Genomic DNA, 17883 nt, shown 5'->3' with positions numbered 1-17883 from the left:
ATAAACTAAAACTGTGTTGAGTACATCAAGACATGTCATTATACTAAGTATAGAGGACTTACATGAATCCTTACAATAAATACTCTTTTGTATTTATCATGTCACACTGGAATCTACTGAGTACTTTCAGGGTATCATACTTTAACAGAAATTAATGCTTAACAGACTGCATTTAAAGTGAAAAGTCTAGAAAAAAATATATGCAAAATGCCTGAAGAAACACAAAACATTTAGCCTGGGTAAATAAAGACGTGAAATAAATAATCTTGTTAGTAATTTTTCAATAGCTGAAGGCATTTATCAGATTATCTCTAGGATGAGATTTACTTGGGCTACCTGCATGGATATGACTGGAACCAATGTCTGGGTGATGAATGACATATTTCAGTAAACATAAAAAGAGCTTATGATGTCATGTCATGTTATAGGGAGTTTGAACTGACTCAGGTTGGAATCAGAGCTTGGCTGTTAATTATCTGGATGATCTTAGGGAAGTTACTATCTATGTCTCAGTTTTCTCATACTGGGGGAGTGATTGCTTTAAGTCTATGCATGTAGCCTTTCTCTCATATTCCCTACTTACTAACCATGTAGTGAAACTCTTTATATAAAAAAGAGACACAGGTAGAGCATTGGTTAACAAGATACCACTGGAGTATCTCTGTCTAATTATAGTTACCATCACACCTCCTTAGAGCTGGACACATTGCTTTTCCTTTAAGGTTTTAGCCCATATGTAGGTACATGGTCTTAGCTGATACAGGCTGGACATCTATTCAAAACTTGAGTAAGGGGTAGATGTTAAAATGAGTAAGAGGGAATAACATAAAACAAGGTAATCTTTTTTTTTTTTAAGATTTTATTTATTTATTTGACAGACACAGATCACAAGTAGGCAGAGAGGCAGGCAGAGAGAAAGAGGGGTAAGCAGGCTCCCTACCGAGCAGAGAGCGCAATGCAGGGCTCGATCCCAGGACCCTGAAATCATGACCTGAGCAGAAGGCAGAGGCTTTAACCCACTGAGCCACCCAGGTGCCCCGGTAATCTACTTTTTAGGAAATTGGATATAGCTTCAACTTGGAATCCTACAGTAAAAAATTCTCAGCCTTCCTTCATTGGACAAATGTTATCTTTAATGAGATTAGGTCAACATCTGGTAGTGTGCCTTTACCCTCTAGGCTCAAAGAGAGGGTCATTATTTCAATATATATTTTAAGGCAGAGTTTTACGAACTTTTTCAACTAATTTCCCTGATAGAGCAAGAAACTAATAGGGCTATGCGTATGTGTAAGCATGTGTGCACATGCAAAATTTGCAGAAGGATTATATGTAAGATTATCTGTGTTTGTGTGTGTTTATGCTTTATCAGGCTGAACTGGTCTATCAAAAGCATATTTCTCTGGAGTCTTAAAGTTTACTTTGAAATCCTTAAAAATACTGCATGTACTCTATATCTATCTTGTTTTCAAATAGATATAATTATATAAAGTAACGAGTATACAGGGGTACCAGGGTGGCTCAGTTGCCTAAGCATCTACCTTAGGCTCAGATCATGATCCCGGGGTCCTGGGATTGACCCCTGCATTGGGCTTCTTACTCAGTAGGGAGCCTGCTTCTCCCTCTCTGACTACTGCTCATGTGCTCTCTCTCTCTCTCTCTCACACACACAAATAAATAAATAAAATTAAAAAAAAATAATGAGTATACAAAAATTTGATGGTGCAGGAAAATGAGCAATTTTTCCCCCCAGGGAATCTCATCTAAGTTATAGTACTTACCATTTGCATAGTATCTGCTTAGTCAGTTGGGGCTGCTGTAACAGAACAGCACAGACAGAGTGGTGTATGAGTGACAGTTCACACAGTTCAGAAGACTGGAAAGTCCAAGATTATGGCACCATAATCTGGATGTAGTGTCCATTGAGAGTTCAAACCCTGGTTCATAAACAACTGACTTCTTACTGTGTTCCTTACATGGCAGAAGTAATGAGGGAGTTCTCTAAGCTCTCTTTTATAAGGGCTGAGCCCATTCTTGAAGACTTTACCCTCAGGAGATAATCACCTCCTAAACAGCCCATCTACAAAAAATTTTATATTCTAATCCTCTTGGCCAAGTAGTCTCAAAATTCTAGCCCTAAAAGTAAGTTTACCTTTCATTGCTGCCAATATATTCCAGCTAAATCTCTCAATTCTTAAAGAATAGTCTTTATGCTCCCTTATCATGCTCAGCACATCCTCAACCAAATTATGTTGGGATTTAATTCTACTTTTTGCCTGGCCACCATGAAAGCAGGCAAGAGCAGCTTCTGAGACAACTACCTTTCACCTGTGGAAGGGAGACTATTGCAGTTTCTTCTAGTACAGTGAAGCGCTAAGTCATACTAAGGAAGTGTGGACTATTTCTATAAGCCTTCAGGGTCTAGGAAAATTGCAAAGTCAACATCCTTAGGGACACAGAAACTTGTATCTCCACATATTTCAAGATATCAGATTTCCCTCACTCTTTATAAAACAGATCCCTTTTGCTGAGCTTTGTAGCCCTAACAATTAGGTCTTCAGTCTGCTGCTCATCTGTCTCAGCCTGTTCACTACAGGAGATAATGCTCTTTGTGACTCTTACATTAACTGCTGGTTAAAAACTCTCAATCTGTCATTATTCTCTTCAATACAATGTAGAGGTAACTAGCCAACTTCACTATCTTTGTAAGCATTGCTACTTCCATGCTTTTCACCTTTCTACTTTATACCTCTCATTGCATTCTTTTCATTGGGGCAATTTCCCCAAGTTACTGTTGATGAAAATTTCAACAATTGAGCCACCACAGTTTTCTAGGTAATATACATGCCTTACCTCTCAACCAAAATGTCATCTTGCCCTTCGAGCAGTGAATGAGTCATTCCCAAATCCCAATCTTGTAGCCTGTTTTCTCAGACTATCCCGGTAGCTGTGGCAGTTGTTAATCTAGGTCTTTCAAGAAGCAGACATCAAGATGAAATTATATATATATATATATACATATATATATATGAATTTCATTAGAGGAAATATCTGAGAAAAAACAAAGATGAAGTTAAAGATCTAGCACACCACAGTGCAATTCTTATCCTAAGTGAAGGAGAAAGGAAAGGAAGGTCAAATGGAATTATCAAATATGCCAGGAAGTTTAAGATTTAGCAAGACTTTCAGGAAGACTTTGAGCCAAAATGCACCACCAGAAAAAGTCTCCTATTTTCAAGATTGGTTCGGTTTTATCACTGGTCCTCATTGTGTTTAATTACTGGTCAGTAAGAACAGTGGCTGGTGTGAAGCTGGCCTTGTTGGAAATGAGGCAGTGGATTTAGAACATAGCACTTGAATAGACAATAATTCTCACTGGCAGTTGGTGGTCTGTAGGCAGTCTTACACTACCACACTATATAGGGTACCATAAATTCAAGTTTAGCAATTTATTTTTTTAATTGATCAGGTTAGATTTATTATAGAGGTATGAGAGTATTTCAACTCCAGATAACTTATAACATATCTAATTAATTTAGTAAATTAGAGAAATATATCAATTGTGCCAACATTTCTTAGTATAATATATACTATAAGAACAAAAAATGAATATACATGGAAAGTAATAATCTTATATGTAATTTTCATAGACAGTTAAGATTGTCTATATAGACTATATAGATTACTAGGCTAGTAGTTAGACTAGATTACTACTAAGAAAATTTCATTCCAATGACATTTACACAAAAATAGATCAAATAATCCTAAATTTTGTATGGTGCTTCAAAAACTTAGAGTAGAATAATCTAAAGAGAGAAGAAGAAAGCTGAGGGCATCACACTTTCTGATTTTTTTTTTTTTTAAGATTCTTTCAGTGGACCAAGCATGAAATAAGGCCCTAGTGGCAGTCAGAAATGATTTGTTATTCTATATTGTCCATATAATACTATATTTTAATAAAGAGCCTTAAACGACTTTAGCTAAAGGAGTGGGTATAAGGGGATTTCATGACCTGTGACAGAGCCAGGTGGGGCAATTATTTTAATTGAGCAGTTTGATGGCATCTCTCAGGTAACATCTTCAAGGTGGCTTTCTCTTCTACTTATTCCAGCATACATTCCCTGATTTTAAACTATATTATGAAGTTATGGTAATCCAAAGGATATGGTATTATATTAAAAAAAAAGACACATAGATCAATGGAACATAACAGAGAGCCAAGAAATAAACCTATACATATATGGTCAATTTATTTATGACAATGGGTCCAAGAATATTCAATAGGGAATAGAAAGTCTTTTCAGTAAATGATATGGGTTAAACGGGACAGCCACATGCAAAAGAATGAAACTAGACTACCTTCTTACCCCATACAAAAAATTTATTCAAAATGAATTAAAGACTTGAATGTAAGACCTAAAACCAAGAAGATATCATAGACGGTAAGCTCCTTGACACCAGTCTTGATGATAATTTTTTTGGATTTGACTCTAAGAGCAAAGCCAAGAAAAGCAAAAATAAGCAAGTGGGACTACATTAAACTAAAAAGCTTCTACACAGAAAAGTAAATCACTAACAAAATGAAAAGGCAAACTGCACAATGAGTGAAAATATTTGCAAATCATATATGTGATGATGAGTTAATATACTAAATATATAAAGAACTCGTCCAACTCAATAGCCAAATAAAAACACAAACAAACAAAAAATTCTGTTTAAAAAATAGGCGGAGAGTCTGAATAGACATTTTTCCAAAGAAGACATGCAGATGGCCAACATGATCTTAGGGTACTGTGATTGAGCCCCACATCAGTCTCCCTGCTCAGTGGGGAGCCTGCTTTTCATTTTCCTACTACTGTTCCCCCTACTTGTTCTCTCTCACTCTCTCTGTCAAATAAATAAATTAAATCCTTAAAAAAAAAAAAACAAGAAAAAATTTATTTTGTAAATTTTTATGATGACAGATGTTAACTAGACTTATTGTGGTTATCATTCTGTGATATATACAAATATCAAATCATGTTATAAACCTAAAACTAATATAATATTATATGCCAGTTAAAGCTTAAGAAAAAAAAAAGGGAAGAAAATTTAGCAATTTTTTATTAGGTCTACAATAAAAAATTCAACTTGTTCCCTTAGACACAAAACAATTAGAAATTATAATTTTAATGCATGTAAGATTTCCAAAGTAATTGAAAATATAAATAGGAAATAAATACTAAAAAAAAACTTTCATAATGAAAATTCTACTTTTATTGAAAGATAAGAAGACCTTAAATAAGTAGGAAAGAGAAACCGTGTTCACTAATAGGAATACTTCATATTATTATATTTCTCAAATTAATCTCAAAATTAAATGTATATGCAATCAAAATTACAACAGAAATTTATGAACATAGGAAAGCTAATTTTACACTTTATATAAAAATAGAGTTATGAATTAATGAATCTAATTTTAAGGAAAAATAAAAGTAAAGAGAATTGCTCTATTATGTTATCAAATATAAATCTATAATGGGAAGAGAATGTGAAATTAAGCTGTGATACATAAATGGTACAATGATTCAGAACCAAAAGCACACATATATAGAAACTAAAAATTAGAGATCTTCCACTTCTGAGTAAGAAATAGTAACAGGAAACGGATTTATCCTCTGTTCCTAACACAACTGTAACACTGAAAAATATGTAAGAAAACCATTTTCAGACATTAGGTAATGCAGGACAGTGATCCCCAAGAAGGGAAAATGAGAAAGGTTGAGCCCTTTGATTGCTCAAACTCAATGCCTTAAGAAAATATCACAGAGGCAGCAGGAAAAAGAAGATCCTGGTGGAGACTAGTAGTCTCTTTAACTTGAAATAAATAAATAAATAAATTTGTTAGTCCTAAGGGGATGAAACAGCCTGAACTGATAAGTCACAAGACCAGAGAGAAGAGAGCTATTCAAAGATAGAGTTCTATAGGACTACAGGAGATGACTCTTAAATTTTCATCTGAGTACTGATAAAAATTTCTGATCAGAAATTTCCTAATGCCCCAGAAATATCCATCTAAAAAGACTGGAGGAAACAATCCTTGAAGCTAACCCTGAACCAACACCAGTTTGCCTTCCATCAGCTAAAATGAGAAAAGCCTTGGAATTCATGAATACCCAGGTAGTATACATAAGGATATGCCTTATTAATAAGTTAAGTTTAGCTCTAAACTAAATGCTGTCCTGATCATGATTCTAACAACAAACTTAAATACAAACCTTGAAAGGGGCAACCCGTTTCATGTAACTTAACTGCATGCCAAGATAATGTTACAGAATATTTATATAAATTAAAATATACCCAGAACCAATAAGGTAAAATTCACAGTGCCTGATATCAAATAAAAATTTTCCAGATATGGAAAGAAACAGAAAAATATGACCCATAATAAAGATAATAGCTATTCAACAGAAATTATTAATTAGTAGCAAGGACATCAAAACAAATTATATGACTTACAGATTCCAAATGCTCAAAAGTGTGTAAACCTGGTGATTCACAGACCTGTACCCCTGGGGATAAAAATATATGTTTATAAAAAATAAAAAATTTAAAAAAAAAAATAAATAAAAAAAAAAATAAAAAAAAAAAGGTAAAGATTGATTATGTTAAATGTGACATGAAATATGGAAAATCAAATGGCTACAGTCGAAAAGTAAACTGAGATGAAAAATACACAGGATAAAATTAACAACAGACTGATTTGCAATAGAAAAATTAGGAAACGTGAAGACACTGCAATGGAAAGTTTTCAAAATGAAACATAAGAGAGACTGAAAATAAATGCAGAGACATTAGTGAGCTGTGGAACAACCTCAAGCAGCCTGTTATACATGTAACTGGCTTCACTGAGAATAAGAAAAAAACTGGGGAACAGAAAAAAAAATTGAAGCAGTTGTCTGGGGCAGAGTGGGAAGGAAGGTTTAGAAGGAGAAATTACAGAGGGCCACGAAAAATTTGGGAGACCAGTTTTATCTTTGATTGCAGTGCTGATTTTATGAGTGCACATATATGTAAAAACTTAATTTATACCATTTAAGCTAAATGTATTTTGTTACATTTAGTTAATACAATTCAACTGAATACAACTGAAAACTTAGTGGAGAATAAATGGTCTAATATTTTGGAACACCTTGTAAGAAAAAATAAGGATTTACTCACTACTTTAGTTAACATTAAAAATAAATACTGGGCATATTTAATATCTAAGACTGAAAAGCAAAATTGAAAACATCAAGAAGAAAATATCTTTAGAGAAACAAAATAGAGATTAATATTTTTAATAAAGCTTAGACAGTGAAAACCAGAAGAGTAAAAGATTTTTACACTGATTTAAATGAAACTGAAATATTCCATGCAAAGACTTCAAAAAAGGTAGAAAAATAGGCTGCAAAAACCTCTCAACAATGCAGAGGATTAATGTAGAGAATATAGAGACAACTTCTTTCCCAATCATAAGACAAAGAGAAATTGTACTTACTAGATAAAAAATGAGTAAAATATTAAAGTACTTGATTCATGGTAGAAGAAATTAAATGTCCAATAAGTATAGGGAAGATTCTCAACCTCACTAGTAATCAAGGAGCTGTTAAGTTAAAATGACAGTGAGATTCCAGCTCTATTTCAATACATTGACAAAATGTTAAAAATCCTGATGTTATATATTATAAAAAGAATTTGGGAAAACTATAAATGATATTACATTGCTAATAGGAGTGTAAATTGATTAAACACTTTGCAAGACAATTTTTTGATATCTACTAAAGTAAAAAAATCATAATACATATATTTTAACTTGAACTTCCACATCTAGTTCTATAACACAGTGAAAATTTCATGCATAATTTACTGGAAGACACTTATTAAGAATGCTTACTTCAGTAATGTTTATAATAGAGAAAAAAAACTTCAATGTCTATCAGCAATAATGGATTTTAAAATTGAATGTATACAATGAAATATCCTATAATGGATAAAAAAGTAAAGTAAAACAACACAGAACTCTTTACAAGACATAAGTTCTTGTAAAGTAACAAAAGTATATACAGCCACAATAATAAATAAAAAATACTTTACACTTTCCCTTTATTTTCTGAAAAATAGTTTTCCAACATATGGGATTTTTATTTTATTTTGTAAAAATTTATTTATTTGAGTGATAGTCAAGACTCAGACATTTAACTGAACTGAGCCACCCAGGCAGGCATCCCTGAGATATAGGATTTTAAATGGACCTTTTGTTTGTTTGATTGTTTGTTTGTTTCATTTTGGTACTTTAAATATCAGTTTGTTGTCTTTGGGTTTGCACAGTTTTTGAGGACGTGTTATCTGTATTTCTTATTTTCATTTTTTTCTCTGACCACTAGAAAGATTTTCCTTTTATCTTTTTTTAAAGCAATCTGAAAATTTGAATATTATGTGTATGATTGTGTATGTGTGCCTTCCTGTTTATCCTGCTTGGGTTTCCCTGAGATTCTTGGTTTTGTGGTTTAATATCTTTCATCATTGTTAGAAATTTCTTAGCTATTATCCCTTAAACCTTTTTTCTTCCATATTCTCTTCTTTTTTTGTGAGAAAATCACTCTAATTACATGTGTGAGACAATTTGATATTTTATTTCAAATTGTGTACTCTTTTGTTTGTTTGTTTTTCATCTCACCATAGCTTTTGGATACTGTTTCTCCATTTCTTTGTGATTAAGTTTTGGTAATTTTATTGGTTAACTTCCAATTCTGATGACTTTCCTCAGCTGTTTTGAGGGCAAGCTTTTTGAAGGTAATTTTTTTTTCCACTGCTGTTACCTTTTCCTTTCATTTCTTTAATTTTCATTTAACTCTTCTATTTTTCTTCTCTCTGTTAAAATTATCCATTTATTCCTGCATGATAGCCATCTTTTCTACCCACCCCTTTAACATGTTAATCCTGATTATTTTAAAGTTCATTCTGATAATTGAAATATCTGGATCATTATCTTTGACTTTTAATAATTTTCTTTAGAGTGGGTGATCCTTTTTTGTCTTGTAATTTTTCATCTAGTGTGGATCATAATTTATAAAACTGCAGAGACTGAAGAAAATAGTATTTATGCCTGCAAATGAACATAGATTTCTTTTAGGCTGGTAGTACAAGGTTTTAGCTGTTTTGTTTGTCTGACTGTCTATCTATTTTGCCATGACTACTTCCAGGACACAAAAGCCTTCAAATTTCTTTAGTGATGAGGCTCTATTGGCTGAACTCAGAGTCAGAAGGATTTTTCATAGTTCTTGCTCCATCCTGAGCTTCTGTTTTTATTTACATGCTTGTGTCACAGATGTGGTCTCTCCACTCTTGCTTTTTCTTTGTGATACTAGATAATTGCTCAGTTGATGGTGAGGAACAGGGATTTTATCTGTTGCCCTGGTTCAAGCTCAGTCCAGGCAGGCCTGTGTTCTTATCCCTCAAAAGGGTGGCTTTATATTTTGAAATATATGATATAACACTACATGATATTTATTGACACATACATATATTTTAAAGTGCATAACCATATGTGAGATGGATTAATACTAAATACATGATTGTGGTGTTGCAGAAAGAGGGTGAAGAATAAATTTTAAACAAGGGACACAGAAATATCAATAGTATATATAATATATTATTGCCTAAGGTTGTTAGATATTATGAAAACATTATTATATTATTATAATTTTATGTTTACTTATGTGAACATTATGCAAACATAATTTATATTTAATAAGATAAAAATCCCTTTTTTAGCTTGAAATTTTATTCTGGTTAGCTTTTTCTTTTCTTTTTTTTTTTTTTCCATTTTGCAATGACAGCCATCCATTATGCACAGATCCAATACTTCTTTGATTCTTTGATGCAATACTTCTTTGCAAAGACCACTCAGATTTTTGAAATGTGGCAATTAATAAAATATAAATAAAACATATCTTAACCATCTGCAAATAAAGCATACAACTTCTACTTCTCTACAAATACTTATGACTGTGTTAAACTGACTTCCATTGAGAGTCATAATCTGCACCAAGAAAAAAAAAGGAAGAAAGAAATTATAACTAGTTGAAAAGACCATTTGGAATACCAAAAAAAAAAAAAAAAAAAAATCCAGAGACCCTTATACAGCTGAAGAAGAATTACTTTTTTTAAAAATTTTTTTTTAAAGATTTTATTTATTTGAGAGAGATCACAAGTAGGCAGAGAGGCAGAAGCAGGCTCCCTGTTGAGCAGAGAGCCCAATGTGGGGCTTGAGGGAGCCCGATGTGGGGCTTCATCCCAGGACCCTGAGATCATGAGATCATGACCTGAGCCAGAGGCAGAGGCTTAACCCACTGAGCCACCCAGGCGCCCCAAGAAGAATGACTTTTAAAGTTAGCCTTAGCAATCTCACATTGCCACTTGCTGGTTCCATAAACTTGGGCAAGTGAAATAACTCAACATTTTCTTTCCTCAAATGTAATATGAAGATAGTATACCTACCTTGAAATAGGTATTAAATAAGGATGACACTGTGCTTAATTTTTTACTTTGCATAGGAAAAAATAAGTCCTCAACCAGTTCTGTGATTTTAAAAAGATCACTTCCCTTTTATGTGTCTAAGTTTCCTTCTTTACAACTAACCATAATATTTTCCACCTACTTATACAATACAATGGGTATAAAACAAGATAACATAAAACCTGCTCAAATAGCTATGTTTTTATGTGAAGTTAAGTCATTAGAGTGAATGGGTATTTACTTTCTTTCAGACAAATGAGTACTAGAATGGAAAAGTACTATATTGAGAGAGATTACCATTCTTGGTAATCTAACCATTCTTAGAGACCTACCATTCTTCAATAGTGAGGTAAGCGCATAGCTACATGTATCAGCTCCAAAAAAACAGAGCTGTGGATAAAATAAATAAATAAATAAATAAGCAAACAAACACAAACAAGACACAGTAAAATAACAGAAATAGCCATTTTGTTGCTTTTCTGGCCTTTATTTTTAAAAACATGCTTTTATTTTTTGTGAACAGAATTCACATCTTTTTCAGTTGAGTGGCAATAAAATGTGTAAACAGATCCATAATAACTAACAATCATGTGCATGGAACTGTGAAGTATAAGAAGGACTTCAATGCAAACTTTTACATTTTTAAGCATCTGGAAAATTTTTTATTGCATGGACTCAGATATGATTTATCTGAGTCCATACATAAAATTTAGAACATAGACATAATTTAGAAGCAATATAAATACATATTTTCTAAACTTTAATCAAGGAATAAATTAATACTTAATAATAATGTATGATAGTTTTCCCACCTGGCAATCATTTCCATTATATTTAATCCCAACAGTACTTAAAGCCTATCCCACAAGACCTTTTTTCTTTTTTCCACTTAAAAAACTAAACTCATTCTTACAAATCCAAATTAGTATGTTTATAGAGTTTACGTATTTTGTTTGCCTTGCTTTGATGTTTGGCAGTTGTCCAATAGTAGCTATTCTAACTAATCTCAATTCCATTCCACCCAAGATCATTAATGGTGGTGCCGAAAGAGTTTCATGAGGCACACAGAAAGAACTGTTTTCATTTTCTTAAAATTAAAAAAAAAAAAAAGACATTTGCGATTTCACAAGACGATAGTATTGGTCATAACATGAGCTCATAGTTTCTCTTAAATGCAAACAATACATGTAATGACTGACTTGGATACCATTTTTTAAAGAAGAGATAACATTTGATTGAACATTAGATCACATTTCAAACCACTCTGACTTATCCCACTGCAGAAATAACCTGACTCTTGAGGGGAAGAATTTAGTTTAATTATCTACCACTTATGTCAGGGGAAAATTATTATGAAAAATTCGAACCTCTTTCTAAAGTTCACCATGAGGCTACAGTTGTAACAGGAAGAAAGCATTAGTGACTTGAAGCTCAACTTACTTAGTTTTCACTTTTGTGGGAATATGTGCTGAAAGTTGAGACATTTGTTAACCTTTCAACAAAATAACTGAGGTGCTGGCTTTTTGACCCTATTTGGGTACCCAGAGATGGAAAGAAGAAAAATGATTTCAAATCAGAGTCCCAACATGTGAGTGTATTTTTCGCCTTTCCCTTTTTGGTTAGTGACCCTCAGGCATCAAAAGCATATGGTATCTTGGCCTCTTCTCTTCACAGCATGAAAGTCAGTAAAGCTTTCAACAATCTTCTGTCCTTAATAGCTTTCTTTTCTGTACACACACACACACACACACACACACACACACACACACACACATATATATATATATATTTTCCCAAGCCCCAAAGCAGCCATTAAAAGTCACCATCATCTATCCAGTTATAGCAGCAGCCCAGAAAAAGAGCTGAAAAGAACTGTTGGTTGTTGGCATGGAGCCAGGAATTCAAGCTTAATTTTCTGTGTTTATTTCTTGAATTGAAGAGAATATGTGCCCAAATAATTGCAGCTTAAGAGGCCCTCCCAAGCCATCACATAAAAATATAAGGAGAGAAAGAAATACACGTGAAATGAACTAAGAACTTGATTTTCAGAATTTAAAGATCTGTCAACAAAGAAGATGAAATCTCAAAGCTTTTGTCCAAGATGAGTGAATCTTTCAAATTAAATTTTCATAGTGTTGCAGAATATATCTATTCCTGCTAAAGATATACCAGCTGCTGGTTAAGCATGATACCTTAAACTCTGTAACTTGAAGTTGGCTAAACAGCAGCTCTTCTAAATCAGATGAATACCTACTAATCTAAACTACCATCCCTCAGGAATAAAATGAAATGTGAGGGCTACGTTTGACAAAATGGGCCCTTAAATATTCTTCAGATCCCCTACAAATCTGTACTTCTGAGGAAAATCTGGCTGTATTTCCTGTCAAACTTTTGTTTGTTTTTTAGGTGCTGAAATTTATATTCCCTCAAAATATGCTTCTTTTGGACTCACCTATCTCTGAAGTCTGTTTCTTCTACAGCATCATATGCCAGGCATGATCTTACTATATTTTGTTTTCTCTGTGTATGTATATACATGTGTGTATGTGTTAGTTTGAAATCTCCTCAGAAGCTTCTGAGTATAATCTAAAATCAACTTACATACAAGAGGGCAAGGTGACCAAGGAAAGAAGCAGACCACTCCAGATTGATAGGTGGAAGACTCAGAAGCAAGAGAACTTACTGGTCCTGAAGCTTTCTCTGGGTGACCACAAGACAAGTAGACTTCTACACCTGCCAGTAGACTCTTAGTTCATATAGAGGACTTAACTGGGATCAGTTATGTACCCAATCCAGATAGCCCCAATACCACATTTTTATGTCAAGGCTATATTATTGAAGCAACTTCTAGGAAGAGGGAAGACAAGGGAGCACATATTTCAAGGACAAGGGAAGGCGAGAGGAGCCTCTAATTGCCAGAGTCCAGCTTGTGTGTCAACTTGTGGCCATGTCTCCATGATGACCTCTTCCGTGGTATGCCTGTTTTATTGGCCTTTCTACTACCGAAGTCAGACGCCTTATCCATTAGGCCACGCGGTCCCCTACGTTGGCCTTTCTACTACCAAAGCAAATATGACACTGTCTGGAGCATGGGATAGGAGAAATAAGGTACTTCAAAACTTTGCATGTATAGTTATTTTCCATGTTTTAAAAAACAATGTGATCACATTACTTGCTGTAAGAAAAATAAATTAATTCTAAATAGTTATTTTTATACTGTGGACCAGTTCCTTGCCATGTGATTAGTACTAGTATATAAGGGAAGATCTCAGATTGCCCAATCCTTTGAGAAATATCACTACCCATTTCTGCCAGTATATACCAGTATCTAGTCTGATTGTCAGTGCCTTTTTCATACTGATTGTTTAATACTGTGATCAGTCTCTTAGAAATACTCATACCTCTCTAATGTTCTTAATTCCTGGGCAAATACTACTCTTTTGTTCCAAACTCCTCAGCCCATTTGACTCTAGATTGACTTAGCATCAAATATATTTGCTGAATGCTATAAAATGGAAGTTTTACTTAATATTTCATCTATATAGTGAGATTCAGGGACAATTAGTAAATATCACAAAGGAGAAAACCAAAAAAGATTAAAAAAATTATCAAGTAGACCAATTTTAAATTTATCCCCCAAATAGGTCCAAAATTCTATACTCCAGGGAATATAATTTCATTACATCAAATTATTCAGGTGCAGCTACTCATCTCACCCGACATGAGATTTGGATCACATGAAAGAATGCTCACTTAATGGAGATCTGGCCTCTTGTTTCTAAGCTATAACCCTAAAAAACTTCGCACTGCAAGATTTTCATGCTCTTGGACATATGCTTTATTTTTGTGTGATATCAGGGCTTGAGCTATATCCAGGCTGATATAAACCACATTTTTAAAAGAAGAAGAAAAATTTACATGCAGTGGAGCGTTTTTTTCTCAATTACTTTATCATCATTAAATGTATATTTTAACACACTATGAAGTTTAATATTCAAATATTCAAAACATTTCTTAATTGAAATATTTCATTAATTGAAAATACCTCACTATTTGAAATAACCTAAATTTACAGAATATTTTCACATATTGACTCTGTCACAATAATAAAAGAGGAGCAAGAAATGAATTTGATGAACATAAATTCATGCATACAAAATGATACTTATAAAGCTTATTTTTCCTTAGAAATTGTGGCTAAAAAGTAAACCTTTCTCCTATATTTACAAAACCATATACAGGAGTCTAAAACCAAAATAAAACAAGAAAACAAAAAACAAATAAAAAAGAGAAACAGACCCATAAATATAGAAAATACACTAATGGTTGCCAGAGGAGTAGAGTGGAGGAGATGGGTGAAATGGGTGAAAGGGAGTGGGGGCTTTCAGTTACGGAAAGAATAATTCATGGAATTAAAACCTAGAGCATAGGGGTTACAGTTAGTGGTACTGTAAAAGCATTATATGGTGAAGGATGATAGTGACACTTGCAGTGAGCACAGAATAATGCGTGAACTTGTTGCATCACTGTGTTGCACACCTAAACATAATATAACATTGTATGTCAACTATACTTCAATAAAAATAATTAGTTAGCTAATTTAAAAATAAAAATTAAAAAACAATTGAAGTTGGAGGTGCCTCCATCAAATTATGATTGAAATTGTTAATATTTAGGAGTTCACTGGCCTGCTGCCTAAAATGTATTTTCTTACTACCATTAACTTATTTACCATGTAGAATAAACATCAGAGAATAATTTTTAAACCATCTGTACCCCACTATTCATAGCAGCAATGACCACAGTTACCAAACTGTGGAAAGAGCCAAGATGATCTTCAACAGACGAATTGATAGGGAAGATATGGTCCTTATATATAATTGAGTATTATGCCTCCATCAGAAAGGATGAATACCCAACTTTGTATCAACATGGACAGGACTACAGGAGATTATGCTGAGTGAAATAAGTCAAGCAAAGAGAGTCAATTATCATATGGTTTCATAGTTTCACTTACTTGTGAAACACAGAGGACATTGGGTGAGGGAGAGGAGAACTGACTTGGAGGAAACTGGAAGGGAGATGAACCATGAGAGACTGTGGACTCTGAGAAATAAACTGAGGGTTTTGGAGAAGAGGGGTACAGGGGGTTGGGAGGTCCTGGTGGTGGGTATTAAGGAGGGCACATTTGCATAGAGCACTGGGTATGGTGCATAAACAATGATTCTTGGAACACTGGGAAAAAATAAAATAAAATGACCAAAAAAAAAAAAAAGCCATTACACACACAAAGAAACACAAATCCATCATAGGAAATTACCAAATTTAACCATTGTTTACAAAGATCTCATTTAAAAAAAAAGTAACGATTGTCAATAATGAAATAAACCCAGATTACCATGTAGAGACAAACCTACTAAGACCAAGAAACATCTCATCAAATTCTGAGTTCATGTTTTCTTCAGATGTTGTAAGACTTCTCCAATCTGTCTGTTCCATTGTTTTCCATAAAGTTAGATGATTAAAAAAAAAAAAAAGGCAACCAAATTCTAGGGGTTTGTTTGTTTGTTTGTTTGTTCGTTTTACATGACATATTTTAAGCACATGTCTTGACGGTAATGAGCTTGAGGTAAGGTGGAAAGAAATTAGAACAATTCCCTAGAACCAACATTTCTTGTATTCCAACCCCAATTAAAAATTAATTCCCTAACTAGGGAATTAGAGTTCAAATCGTGGGTTAGAAGTTTATAAAACAAAGTTCAGGGGAAGACTGGAAGGCAGTCAAAAGAAAAATGAAGAGGAGAAGGTGAAATAGAAAAGTCTGAAAGAAAAAGATATTCCAAAATATATTGCACATAATTGCACACACTTAGAACTAGACTAAAATCTTTCAAAAAGAAAGGAAAACGAGGTCATTCCCCATTGTCCTCTATGGCAAGCGTTATTGATAGATGTTGCTTAGATGAATATCGTAAGCTATATTTTTATTCCAGTGTCCTCTCATGTTTACATGAACTGTCACCTTTTCCTAGTAACATTTTTTGAAGTACTTATACCACTTCAATCAACTCGGGGGTGAACTGACCATTTTTTTTTTGGTTTCAAAGAGGACAGGATGAAAACAAAATTTAATGTTCTTTTCATAGAAAACCACACAGGAGTTTGGAAAATGTAAACTAATAAGCTATATTTTTTTAATTTTTAAATAAAGTATCAGCACAACTCCCTGATTTTTAACTAAAAATATTTTCATTGATTGTTCTACTGAGTTGATGATGCTGGCTCCTCCTCTTTCCTCTATCCTAACGTTGGATCTTGACTACCTAAAGAGGAACAAAAACAGTGCCTTGAGTACTGAAGTAGGCCTTGTGTTAAATTTCATCAGTTCCAACTTGTGTACAAATCAAGTCAAAGGAAATTAATTATATGTGAGGAATGGCTCTAAATCCTTGTGACTGATTTTGAATAATAATTCAGATTTAATATATCTAGATCAGTATTATTCTCTTAAAAGGTGTGGTTATACTTTTTTTTTTCCAGTTATCTTTCTATTGTTTAAATATCTCAATACCTTCTTAAGGAACTGGGATAGAGTTAATCTCAAAAACTACAAGCCAAGTCAGTTGTGAAAATAAGCATTATTTTTATTTCTTTTTTGTTTTTCAGATAAAGATACTGAAACTGCATGAGGATTAAAAGCTGTATTTCTGCACCTTATAAAGCTGAGTAGCACTGGGGGCAAAACTGAGCTGTGTGACAAACACAGACAGAGCAAGAGAAAAAGTGATAAAGGAGAGCGGAAGAGATTCACAAAATTATAAACACTTCATGTAACTGATGATAGTACTATATTATTACCTTATGATCATACTTAATCAAGAATCAACTTGGCAAAAATCATATATTTTTTACTGTATCTAAAAATTAAATGTAACTTAAAATCTCCATGAAGTAAAATAACAACCTGGTTAATGTTTCCCTCCTTATACTGTATATCATTTGTTTAAAATTCAGGCTGATATTTTTTATTCAAGAATATAATTAATGGGGGTGCCTGGGTGGCTCAGTGGGTTAAAGCCTCTGCCTTCAGCTCAGGTCATGATCCCAGGGTCCTGGGATCGAGCCCCGCATCGGGCTCTCTGCTCCGCAGAGAGCCTGCTTTCTCTTCTCTCTCTGCCTGCTTCTCTGCCTACTTGTGATCTCTGTTTGTTAAATAAATAAATAAAATCTTAAAAAAAAAAAGAATATAATTAATATAATTAAAGAATATAATTAATGTAATTTTTAAGCAGGATTATTAGCCTAACTTCCGTGGGCATTTTTCAGTATCATTCCTGCCCACTGTTA

General features: G+C 33.4%; 1 long non-coding RNA gene across 1 annotated transcript in view; it reads left to right on the top strand.

Moving 5' to 3' along the window:
• LOC116597146 overlaps positions 1–17510 on the top strand; it is a 33022-nt gene extending 15512 nt beyond the window's left edge. The window contains exon 3 of the long non-coding RNA XR_004288467.1: positions 17203–17510. This is a non-coding gene — a long non-coding RNA (uncharacterized LOC116597146). The remainder of the gene's footprint in view (positions 1–17202) is intronic.
• The last annotated feature ends 373 nt before the right edge of the window (positions 17511–17883 follow it).

Source organism: Mustela erminea, chromosome 8 (genome assembly GCF_009829155.1).
Source record: "Mustela erminea isolate mMusErm1 chromosome 8, mMusErm1.Pri, whole genome shotgun sequence".
NCBI classification, from domain to species: Eukaryota; Metazoa; Chordata; class Mammalia; order Carnivora; family Mustelidae; genus Mustela; species Mustela erminea.
The sequence above is the reverse complement of the archived record's forward strand: the minus strand, read 5'-3'. Positions and strand labels throughout refer to the sequence as shown.